The 12,840-nt window shown below is 36.2% G+C and overlaps 1 long non-coding RNA gene and 1 pseudogene across 2 annotated transcripts in view; one reads left to right on the forward strand and one right to left on the reverse strand.

Annotated features, from left to right (window-relative positions):
- The window catches only part of LOC145538549 (uncharacterized), a 192,846-nt gene extending 187,477 nt beyond the window's left edge, over positions 1-5,369 (forward strand). Inside the window, exon 2 of the long non-coding RNA XR_014077008.1 lies at positions 911-5,369. This is a non-coding gene — a long non-coding RNA (uncharacterized LOC145538549). The remainder of the gene's footprint in view (positions 1-910) is intronic.
- Positions 5,370-11,606: 6,237 nt separating this feature from the next.
- LOC145538548 (zinc finger CCCH domain-containing protein 14 pseudogene) lies at positions 11,607-12,519 on the reverse strand (annotated as a pseudogene). The gene has a single exon (XR_014077007.1). The product of XR_014077007.1 is annotated as a zinc finger CCCH domain-containing protein 14 pseudogene (transcript).
- Between the last annotated feature and the right edge of the window lie 321 nt (positions 12,520-12,840).

Raw genomic sequence — 12,840 nt, forward strand, 5'->3', positions numbered from 1 at the left:
ACCTGTAAAGTCTGCGATATAAATGTCACAGAGAAACAAAAGTGCATGTTTAAAAAGTGACTGGAAAATTAAAAATAGTTGCAAAAAAATCAACCCACATCAGCCAGGATGACATCATTTTATAATCACTGAAAGCAATTTATTTTCTAGAATCAGAACAAACCCCCCTCAAATTGATTTCTTCTTCCCTTTGTAGAAGAGATAAATGGGGGCCAGGAGTTGCTATGCTAATATTCAGCCAGATAAGAAGTGTGTGTGCTTCACGACAGACTCCTTGAAATGGGGTTTGTGAAAATGAATGCACTGCATTCACAGGAACAGCGGCGCTGCTAGGTCCTGCCGGCAGTAAATCCACCAATTCGGTTTTGACTTGGGTGTTTATCATCTCTCCACTTCTGTGCAGTGCGATGCAAAGGAGGAGGGGAACCAGCTGCAGTTCAGCTTGCGGGCGGCGGGTGTCATCCCATTACCGCAGAACGGAGGGGGTGCCCGGCGTGTTCTAGTCATGCGTTTAATACATTAGTCTGTAATTTTTGTCTTGGAGGTAATGAGGCCTGACAGCTTTGGCTGGTGCAGGATAACAGCCCCACGCTGATATCTTTGAAATTCTTCAGTGCCAAATTCCTAAAGGAAGAAATGACTTTTGCGAAATGACAGTAAACATGCTTCATTTTATAAGACATTGCGGTTAACAACCTGAAACAATGAAGTGTTTTTTTGAGCTGGAGCTAAACGAAAAGTGCTGATGTGGGTGCTCAGCCACTGCTTTGGGTTGCTTTGTTTTTGTGGGGTGTTGTTAAGGGATGTAATCTCAGGAAAACACATAGGGATTAATGTTCAGAGATTGATAATAGCAATCATGAAAATGATAATGCTAATAATTATCTCATCCAATATTTTTCCTTCACAGTACCTCCTTGAAAAATAAAAAGACATCAAGCAGGACTGTTCTTAGAAAGGATGGGATTTCTATGTCACGTCACTTCAGTACATGGATCAGTTGCCACGGAAGACAGGAGACACACATCGATGCTGAGCGCCTCCCTGGAGTGAGTACCACGGGGTTTCAGTGACAGAGAAGTGCAAAGGGGCTTTAATGCAACAAGAAACCTTTGGGAAAAAGTTCTTTTAAAACCCATGGTGACAATGAACTGGTTCTTAAGCATAATTAATGGAAGAAACCCACTGTAGGAATCATTTGTAGCTGAAATTAGCTGAAATCCAAAGCTCCCTGGGAGCTGCCGGCATTTGAAAGTGTGGACTGTTGCCAAGTTCAAGGAGTAGTTCATTTGCTAGGTAAACTCCTGAAGTACTCTTGTACCCTGTCAACCAGGGCATTAAAGAGAGGAGCCCATTTTTTTTAGACACCAGCTTTCTATTTTTGAAAGCTGTTCAATTCCAAATGCAAAATTCTAAAAAAGAATACCAAAATAGAAATGAATAGAGGCAGGTCTGAGAGGAATGACATTACCAGTTAAAATAATGAAATTGTTCCCTCTGTTTAGAAGAAAAACCAGTCTGGAGAGGTTGGGAAATTTGGGGATGAGGAGCAAAGATGTATTGCTTTGAGTAACTTTGTTTAGAGGTAAAACATGTGATCCACTTATAGTAATTATATAAATTAATTCCTGTTGATAATTATTAAGGAAAAAGGGTTAGCTTTAGCATTTCAAATTGACTTGGACAGTGGTTAAAACAGGAGTCCTCAGGTTATAACTGCTTTTTAAAAGGTCGTGTCATATCCCTGAAAGTTTGTAGGTTAGGTTATTTATAGCACATAGTGGGTATCTTTTAAAGGAAAATAGGAAATCAAATTGGTCAGGTAAGTAAAAGATCATGTAAGAAGTGGGCACAATTTTTTTTCTAACAGAAAATTTATTTTAGAAAGATGGCTTTCCACTTACTCAAATGTTTCTTTACTGTGGACAATACATGACTATTTAGTAAATTGTCTCCTTCAGAGCTGTAAATGTTTAGGAGATTACACCTGATATGTCAGACCAGGAAATATCCCATAATGTTTCTAGGAGATATAAAATGTTCCCAGCAAATGAGTTTATGCTCAGAAATGATTATTACATGTATTAGTTGGCCTAACATTTTGATAGTGTGCTCTCTCTAAACTCTTAGCTTTTGAGAATCTAGATACAAACTTACATCACATACTCAAAGATTTTAGGCAAACTTCGACTTTATTCTCCTTATGTACCCACCCGCCATGACATTCATTATAGCCTACAGAGTTCACTTTGTGCAAATGGATAACTTAACTTAAAAATGTAATTCATAATTCAGTTTATTTTGTGTGATCGTATCTGAAGACAACTTGAAAGCAGATGTCGAAACCCGCTTTCACTGTCCTGAGATGCTACTGTTACTCAAAATGCTGTGTACTTCTTCCAGTAGTCTATGGGCAGGATTCCAAGACTGCCAAAGAATATCTAATAGTAGACATCAAAGTCAGGCTTGGAGAAGGCTGGGAACAGGTTTTCAAGTGAATTTAGGTAGTCTAAGGAAGACTATTGTCACGCCTCATCAACACAAAGACACAGAGAAAGGTCTTCTTTGCACTGTATTCTTTTCCATATACTAATACAAACATGTAAAGTTGAATTAAAAAGATTGAAATATAATTTCCTATGTCTTAGTTATTACTTTATTCCAGGGGCCTATTTTATGGAGACAGTAGCAAATTGGCATGCTAATAGTGAAAAATTATTAATGTGCTGAGGGGATTGGTAATTAGCTTGAGGAATCTCAAGATGTGAGGTCTGAAGAAGAGAAGTCTTAATAATAGCTATCTTTTGATAAACTGTTATAGATGCATTTATTTTATTCTGGCATTAAAAGTAAGAGGTTTCTGACTCAGATATTATTTTAATTACTCATGCAACATTTAATTAGTTTACTTTGCATCTCCCTATACGGTAACATAATGAAGGAAGATGTCTCCTGCACATACAGTAGGGACAGGAACTCCTAAATTATGGATCTCTTGGCTTATTTGGAGGCTGATGGCACAGTTATTCCACCTCAGCTCTAGGAGGATGGAGAGAAAGGGAGGGAAGAATGGGCGACAGAGATGAATACAGAACTTTGCTCTGTAATATAAGCAACGTAAATAATCTCTGGAGAAATGGTGATGACCCCTGGATCTATTGCCTTTTGAAATATAAGTGAATGTCTCCAGAGGAGATGCCTCTGTCTTTAACTTTCAAGATTTGTTTGCCATTCATACAACTTTTAACCCAAGATGCCAGTAGTAGTTGCTCAGTCATCCCTGGCTATGCCAAAACATGAACATAGTCATGTGATATTGCTCCCTGCCATGTTTGAGTCTGAAGAATATTAATAGAAGAAAAGTAGGTTTATTTTATATGACTTCAAATAATGTAATGGGAAAATGGACAGAAGTCATAGGGAAATATATTTCCATTCAATTTGGAAACTAAGATCTGTTTAATAGTGAAACTGATTTCCTTGTAAGTTTGTAAATTTCATATATCTGGAGATATGCATGCATACTATGTATGTCAGCAAAACAATGATCACAGTGGATAAATGGTCTAGATAATCCAAGTTTCCGTCTGAAAATGGAAAAAGATGGGCACGATAAAGGACAGAAATGGTATGGGCCTAACAGAAGCAGAAGATATTAAGAAGAGGTGGCAATAATACACAGAAGAACCATGCAAAAAGAGATCTTCATGACCCAGATAACCATGATGATGTGATCACCCAACCAGAGCCAGACATCCTGGAATGCGAAGTCAAGTGGGCCTTAGGAAGTACCACTATGAACAAAGCTAGTGGATGTGATGGAATTCCAGCTGAGCTATTTCAAATCCTAAAAGACAATGCTGTGAAAGTGCTGCACTCAATTTGCCAGCAAGTTTGGAAAACGTAGCAGTGGCTACAGGACTGGAAAAGGTCAGTTTTCATTCCAATCCCAAAGAAAGGCAATGCCAAAGAATATTCAAACTACTGCCCAATTGCACTCATCTCACATGCTAGCAAAGTAATGTTAAAAATTCTCCAAGGGAGGCTTCAACAGTACGTGAACTGTAAACTTCCAGATATTCAAGCTGGATTTAGAAAAGGCAGAGGAACCAGAGATCAAATTGCCAACATCCATTGGATCATCGAAAAAGCAAGAGAGTTCCAGAAAAACATCTGCTTCTGCTTAATGACTACACCAAAGCCTTTGACTGTGTGGATTACAACAAACTGTAGAAAATTCTTCAAGACATGGGAATTCCAGACCATCTGACCTGCCTCCTGAGAAATCTGTATGCAGATCAAGAAGCAACAGTGAGAACTTGACATGGAACAACAGACTGGCTCCAAATAGGGAAAGGAGTATGTCAAGGCTGTGTATTGTCACCCTGCTTATTTAACTTGTATGCAAAGTACATCATGTGAAATGCCAGGCTGGATGAAGCACAAGATAGAATCAAGATTGCTGGGAGAAATATCAATAACCTCAGATATGCAGATGACACCACCCTTATGGCAGAAAGTGAAGAAGAACTAAAGAGCTTCTTGATGAAAGTGAAAGAGGAGAGTGAAAAACTTGGCTTAAAATTCAGCATTCAAAAAACAAAGATCATGGCATCTGGTCCTATCACTTCAAGGCAAATAGATGGGGAAACAATGGAAACAGTAAGGGATTTTATCTTTTTGGACTCCAAAATCACTGCAATGGTGACTGCAGCCATGAACTTAAAAGATGCTTGCTCCTTGGAAGAAAAGCGGTGACCAACCTAGACAGCATGTTAAAAAGCAAATACATCACTTTGCCAACAAAGGTCCATCTAGTCAAGGCTATGGTTTTTCCAGTAGTCATGTATGAATGTGAGAGTTGGACTATAAAGAAATCTGAAGTCCAAAGAATTGATGCTTTTGAATTGTGATGTTGGAGAAGACTCTTGAGAGTCCCTTGGACTGCAAAGAGATCCAGCCAGTCCATTCTAAAGGAAATCAGTCCTAAATATTCATTGGAGGGACTGATGCTGAAGTTGAACCTCCAATACTTTGGCTACCTGATGCGAAGAACTGACTCATTTGAAAAGACCCTGATGCTGGGAAAAATTGAAGGCAGGAGGAGAAGGGGACGACAGACGATGAGATGGTTGGGTAGCATCACTGACTCAGTGGACATGATTTTGAGTAAACACCGGGAGTTGGTGATGGACAGGGAGGCCTGCAGTGCTGCAGTCCATGGGGTCACAAAGAGTCGGACACAACTGAGCAACTGAACTGACTGAATCCAAGTTTCACTTGATTAATATGACTATATGATTGATGTATTTCAATATGCAGGCATTTTAATTTCAGCAAGACCCCAATAAAACTAAAATTCTATACAATATGAACTAAGATATATGGTTATGTTTGTTTGACTCTGGCTCTGAAGAATCATGTTACCTGGGGCTACTTTACTTTCAGCATTCGTATTTGGACATTTCTGGTAGGATAAATTAGGAACAAAATAAATAATGGTGGAAAATCTTATTAGTCTTATCTGTCTATGTACAGATCTGGCAAATTGAATTTGAGGTAATTTTATGAGGCAGATAAATTTCTCATTCTATATCTACTTCTTCCTTTAAGTAGTAAGTGCCTAAGGTCTGATACCATGTCTTTTTTATTCACTGTGGTATCTTCAGTGTACTGCAAGGACCCCAAACAAAACAGCCACTAAATAAATTTTTTTAAAATAATAGATTAATGAATAGATAGATGAGAGGTGTTAAGGTTTCTATAGCTTCTTTTTAAAGTCTTAAAAATGAGTTTAAAAGTTCTTAGAAGTCTCTAAGGAAAAAAGTCATACTGCTCATTAGTAGGAAAGGCATTAGAATTACTTATATCTTTAGTTAGATGCAGAAATTTTAAAAGGAAGACTTTGTAAGTTGTGATCAAAGGGGTCTTTGCTTTCACCTACATTCTTTCAATACTTTTAAAAAATAATAAGTAGGTTTTCATTAATTACTTTTACACTATTAAAAATATTTATGGGTTCAGAGGAGATCAGCAGTAGAGAACTATCAGAGGGAATAGAAAATTAATGGCTGGGCTACCAATAAAATAAGTGGCTTGTGACAGAAGGGGTCCCTTCCCAGGTTAATTAACTTCCTAAAGGTACAGGGATTTCAGCAAAAACTGTAGTTCTTAGGCATATTGGAAAGATCTCTTGCTTTAGGTGATAAAATGGTTTAAGTTCCTTCTCAAATGTTGTAAATGGCAGGATTTCTTTCTCTTTTGTGGTCAAATAATATTCCAATCTATATTTATATATGTCTGCATATACATATATACATATATCTGTATGTATTTATAGACATATTATATGTATATGCCACATCCTTTATCCACTCATTCATTGGTAAAGACAGATTATTTCTGTGTCTTGGTTATGATAAACAATGTTGCAGTGCACATAAGGATGTGGATACCTCTTTGAGGTAGTGATTATGTTTCCTTATGATATGTATCAAAGAAGTGGAACTGCTGTATAATATACTAGTTATGTTTTTAAGTTTTTGAGAAAACTTTTTATGTTTCATAATGGCTAAACTAGTTTACATTCCCACAAACAGTGCACAAGGGTTCCCTTTTCTCTATATCCTCATCAAAACATGTTATTTTTTATCTTTTTTTAATAGCCATATTTTACAAGTATAAAGTAATATCTCATTATGATTTTGATTTTTATTTCCCTGATGATTAATAATGTTGAGCACCTCTTCATGTACCTGTTGGCCAAAAATAGCTTTTCAGATCCTCTGCCATTTTTTTAATCAGATTTTTTTTTTTTTTTTTTGCTATTTGCTTGCATAACTTCTTTACACATTTTGGATATTAGTTACTTATCAGGTATATGGTTTGCAGATACTTTATCTCATTCTGTAGGTTGACCTCATTTTATTGATAGATATTTTCATTTGATGTAGTCAGAGTAAACTACATCATCATATTTTTGCGTCTGTTTTCTTTACTTTTGGTGTCAAATCCAAAAAATTCATTGTCAAGACCACTATCAAGGAGTTTACCCTCCATGTTTACTTCTAGTTTTATGGTTTCAGGTATTCAAGTCTGTAATTTATTTTGAGTTCATCTCTGCGTTTGGTGCGAGAGTGGGATACAGCTTCACTTTTTGCATATGGCTTCCCAGGATTTCCAACACCATTTATTGGAAACGTTATCCTGTCTCCTTTGTATATTTTTGGCTACTTTGTCATAATTTGATTGTGACCATATATTCATGAGTTTATTTCTGTACTCTCTATTTTGTTCCATTGTACATATGCCTTTTTAATGCACGTATTATGCTGCTTTGATGACTATAACTTTTTAGTTTAGCTTGAAATCAGGAAAGTTGATGCCTCCTGATTCTTGCTTTTTCTCACAGTTTCTTTGGATATTTGTAGTCTTTTGCATTTCCTACAAATTTTAGATTTAAAAAAATTCTGTGAAAAATGATGGAATTTTGGTAGAGAGTGCATTGATATTGTGGATCATTTTGAGAAGTATGGATATTTTATCAATATTAATGCTAATCTGTGGGCACAGAATGTTTCCATTCATTTGTGTCTTCTTCAGATTCTTTCATCAGTGACAGTTTTCAGTATATATATCTCACCTTGATAAAATTTATTTCTAGGTATTTGGTTTGATGCAACTGTAAAGGTATTGCTTAATTTTTTTTCTGATAGTTTGTTATTTGTGTATAGAAATGTACTTGATTTCTGTACATTAATTTTATACTCCTCAACTTTACTGAATTTTTTGTAATGATTTTTTGGAGTGTTTAGGATTTTCAAAGTATAATATGCCATCTGAAAATAGAGTTTTACTTCTTCCTTTCTGACTTAGATATCTTATTTCTTTTTCTTGATTCTTTACTCTAGTGCTAGTACTAAGTCACTTCTGTTGTGTTACAGTCTTTGCGACCCTATGGACTGTAACCTGCCAGGCTCCTCTGTCCACGGGATTCTCCAGGCAAGAATACTGGAGTGGATTGCCAGGCCGTCCTCCAGGGGATCTCCCTGATCCAGGGATCAAACCCACATCTCTTATGTCTCCTGCACTGACACACAGGTTCTTTACCACTAGCACCACCTGGGAAGATAGTTACTCTAGTTAAGACTTCTAGTACTATGTTAAATAAAAGTGGCAAAAGTAAGCATTCCTGTCTTGTTCCTGAATCATCTTTGACCATGATGTTAGCTCTGGGCTTTACATATTTGACCTTATTATGTTGAAATATGTTTCCTCTATATTCACTTTGTTGAAAGTTTTTATCTTAAATGGATATTGAATTTTGTTAAATACTGTTTATACAGCTACTGAGATAATCATAGGGTTTTTATCCATTATCTATGATATATCATGATATACTATGATGATGTATCATGATATACATCATATACTATGATATATCACATTAATCAATTTTCAGATGTTAAACCATCCTTGTGAACTTGAAGTAAATTCCATATAGAATATGATCCTTTTAATACTGTGTTGAATTCAATTTACTGGTATTTTGATGAGGAGTTTTGCATCTATGTTCTTTGGAGAGATTTGCCATGGAATCAATTTAAGCATGGCTTTATTTTCAACCTTAATTTTCCTCCATTATCCAGCCTGTTTTCTCTGTTACTCCCTCCATCTCATTTTCCTCCCTCTCTCACCTTCTCTCTTCTTTATTTTCTTCTTTCTCATTCACACTTTATTTATGTTTACCATGTGCCAAGCACCATAGTAAGTTTTGAGACAAATGGCAAAATGTTGAACATGATTCCTTCATCAGGGAATACACAGTCTATCTTGGGAAGTCAAAGTTTTAAACAAGTATTGAGTATTTTAAAAGGATGTTATGGGTGTATGTAGCAAGAAATGTTTTCCCAAAGAGTGATGCCTTTGTGCTTGCATAGTCATTTTTTCTTAGATTCCATTAATCTTACCAACAAATATTCTTTGTACACCAATTACAAACTTTGAATATTTTAGGCACTGATGATCAGTCTCCTTTTCGACTTCTGTGTTGTTGTTCGATCGCTAAGTCATGTCCGATTCTTTGCAACCGCAAGGACTGCAGCACGCCAGGCTTCCCTGTCCTTCACTGTCTCCCGAAGTTTGCTCAAATTCATGTCCATTGAATTGGTGATGCCATCCAACCATCTCATCACCTGTTTACCCCTTCTCCTGCTGCCCTGTAACCACTCTCAAATCTCTTGTGTTTTAAAGACATGTGCTTGTTTCCCTGACTTAATCAATATTAAATTCTTCTTTGGGAATCTTACTTCTTTTTTCTTTCTTTCTTCTATACGTCATTATAGTCCCATACTTGGTTAATCTCCCATACTTGGTTATACTAGAAAGCATAAGTGATGTTATCACATTTATACATTTATTTTTAATTCACTTGTTCAAAACACATATTCAGCAAATGTTTATTTAATAAATATCTAGTGATTATGTTATCTTTTTCAGGTCTTTGATTTTTCTCCTTGCTCCTGTTGTCACTTTTATATTCTTCTGCTTTTAGGTATATGCCACCTGTGTGTGTGACCCAGTGCCTCTCTGGTTGCTTTTTTCTTCTGACTTCCCAGTTAATCTGTTTTCTTTGAGGGCTTTGACATCTGACATGAGTCTTCTTTTCTACCACATCCTCTAACATCAGAAAAAATAATATCAGCACTCATGTGTGTAAATTCTTGTTATCCAAAAACAACTGAAGAACTTATTCTTCAAGTATTTCTTCCTCCAAATAAATATTACTTGATTTATTTCTTCTACATAGAGCAAAATTAGCTGGGTACAAAGTTAACTGGTAACTGGTGTTAAATAGATGATTTTTCCAAATTTTGTATTATGTGAGAATGCAGTATCTTAATTATGAACATTGTATTTGTCTACTGAAACATTACCCTAACTTTTAAGCTTTTAAATTCCTTAGGTAACTGGAAAGTAGTTAAATTTATTTATAGTATCTGTGACTTTCCTAAGATTATTGAAGAAATATTTCAGGTAAAAAATATGTATTAGGCTTATGAGCATTTTAAGAGACAGTATTAGTACTTTTTTATGACCAATAATGAAAATAAAACTTGATTAACAACAGTATATGTAGCCATAAAGCCTTCAATTGATTAATTACAAAGTTACAATTAATAGTTCATTCAAAATCTTAATGGGATATAGTATTAAATTGATCTTCACTATAATTTATTACTTTGAATAAGAGTTTGAAGACTCATATTTGAAATAACCTACTGGAAAATGTTAGCAACTATGTTAAAATTTGATTACATGATATTTCATTCAATTAATTCACTTGAGAGAGATGAAGTTTTTTATTATACAAGTAGTCCCTTTTGAAAGCAATGAAATTCAGCTTATAGCTTAATTAATTTCATAAAATATTTGCTTAAAATATAAACACAGCATATTTCTAGTGACAAAAATGTTTGTTAGCTAATGTTAACAGGTTTAAGTATGGCATTGTTATTACTTTAGCAAGTAATAAATTCTGTCTGTACAGTAAGAAGTTGATGATATCTTGGTCATTCACTTATACTGGACAAAAATTTGATGTATTGTTCTTAGTAATGTGAGTGCAAATGTCCTTCCTATGTGCATAGAATAGAATAGTTTTGTAATTTACTGGAAATTAAAAACTTTATAAATCTTGTTTATAAGGATACCATATAAATCACTGGATTTGTAAAAAAAAGAAAAAGAACACTGAAGAGAAATCATACAATACTTCATCTAGGGAATAGCATCAGTTACTGCTTTATATGTTTATTTTTTTTTTCAGATTCTTTTCCGAGGTAGGCCATCACAGAGTATTGAGTAGAGTCCAATGTACTATATGGTAGGTTCTTATAAGCTATCTATTTTATATATAGTAGTGTGTGTATATCAATCCCAATCTCCTAATATATTCCCCCCCACCCCTTCCCCCTGGTAGCCATAAATTTGTTTATGTTCATGATTCTACTTCTGTTTTGTAAATAAGTTTTTTATTTTCCACATATAAGTGATATTATATGATGCTTGTTTTTCTGTGTCTGACTTACTTCACTCAGGACAATCTCTAGGGTCCATCTTTGCATGCGTGCCTGCTAAGTCACTTCAGTCATGTCCAACTCTGTGCAACCCTGTGGTCTGTAGCCTTTCTGGTTCCTCTTTCCATGTGATTATCCAGACAAGAATACTGGAGTGGGTTGCCATGCCCTCCTCCTGGGGATCTTCCCAACCCAGGGATCAAACCTGAGTCTCTTATGTCTCCTGCATTGGTAGGAGAGTTCTTTACCACTAGTACCACCTGGGCAGCCTCCTAGGTTCATCCATGTTGCTGCAAATGGCATTATTTTGTTCTTTTTCATTTTTGAGTAATATTCTGTTGTGTTTATGTACCACATCTTCTTTACCTGTTCCTCTGTTGATGGACATTTAGGTTGCTTCCATGTCCTGGCTATTGTGAACAGTGCTGAAACAAACATTGGGGTGCAGATGTTCTTTTGAATGATGGTTTTCTCCAGGAATATGCCCAGCAGTAGGATTGTGGGATCATATGGTTGCTCTAGTTTTAGTTTGTTGTTTTTTTTGTACAAACATGCCTCAGATGTTTTAATCGATTTCAGCTTTTCCTTAAACTGTCTTTCCATAGTCAAAACAAACAACAAAAAAAGACCCAATGTTAAAATCACTTAATAAACTTACAAACTTGAAAAATTAGACACTTCAGATAGGCAATAAACTTCATATTATGAAAGCAATATATTCCAAGTTTCAAAGATTTGACAAATTCTATAGAATGTCTTTCATCAGTAGATGGAAACTTTCAAACGCCACAGTCTTCTGTCAGGTAGGACTGGGTGTCATTCACTGGTCTGAGGTCGAATCCATTTCAAGGCATGTCGTGGTGGCACAGTAACGGTGGGATGGTAAAACGTGCAGTCAGGTCGTGTACACTGAGTGTTAAACCTACAGTGTTTCGGATGATAGAAGGGACACTCCATTTTCTTACAAGCTGGGAAGTAACGGCACAGCTGAGTACTGGAAGGCGGGGCTGGTGCTGTGACTGGTTTTGGAGGCAGTCCTGGGGTTCTTCGGCTCATGTGAGTGAAGGGACAGTCTGGTTTAGTACATTTTGCATCATATTTACAATTTGGATGAACAAACAGACACTTCTCAGCAAATTTACAATTGGGAAAGGCTTTGCAAGGCGACACGGGGTGATGGTAGGCGCACTCGTCCCCGTGCTTGCAGGCAGGCCAGTACTTGCAGCGCTCCAGCAGCCTCTCCGGCTTCTGCGCCACGCTCAGCTCGCTCACCTCCGCTTGACTTTTGTCTATATTATCTCCTTTTGCTTCCTCTTCTTTGATGGGAGAATTTATCCTGGGGACTCTGCCTTGTCCCTGGACCATTTCTGCTAGCAATTCTTCCTGAGAAGTTCGAGTTCTGGGAGCAACTGGAAGTGTCTGTTTTTGTGAGACTGTAGAATAGTTAAGGAAACTCCATACTGTTATTCATAATGGATGTACCAATTTACATTCCCACTGACAGTGTAGGCGGGTTCCCTTTTCTCCACACCCTGTCCAGTATTTATTATTTGTAGATTTTTTTTTAATGAACATCTTACTTTAGCTTGTTGAGATAAAACACCACTACAAACTTAAGTTAGACCTGAATTTGAGATTACTTGTTAGAATAAGTTTTGGTTTAAGACCTTACTGCAAGTATACCGTAAGAGTATATTGAAATTGATTTTACACCTTGGTTTTTTAACTTGTTTTCATATAGTTTAAGTTGATTCGGAAAGAG

Source organism: Giraffa tippelskirchi, chromosome 2 (genome assembly GCF_054371585.1).
Source record: "Giraffa tippelskirchi isolate mGirTip1 chromosome 2, T2T-mGirTip1v1.2.pri, whole genome shotgun sequence".
Classification (NCBI taxonomy): domain Eukaryota; kingdom Metazoa; phylum Chordata; class Mammalia; order Artiodactyla; family Giraffidae; genus Giraffa; species Giraffa tippelskirchi.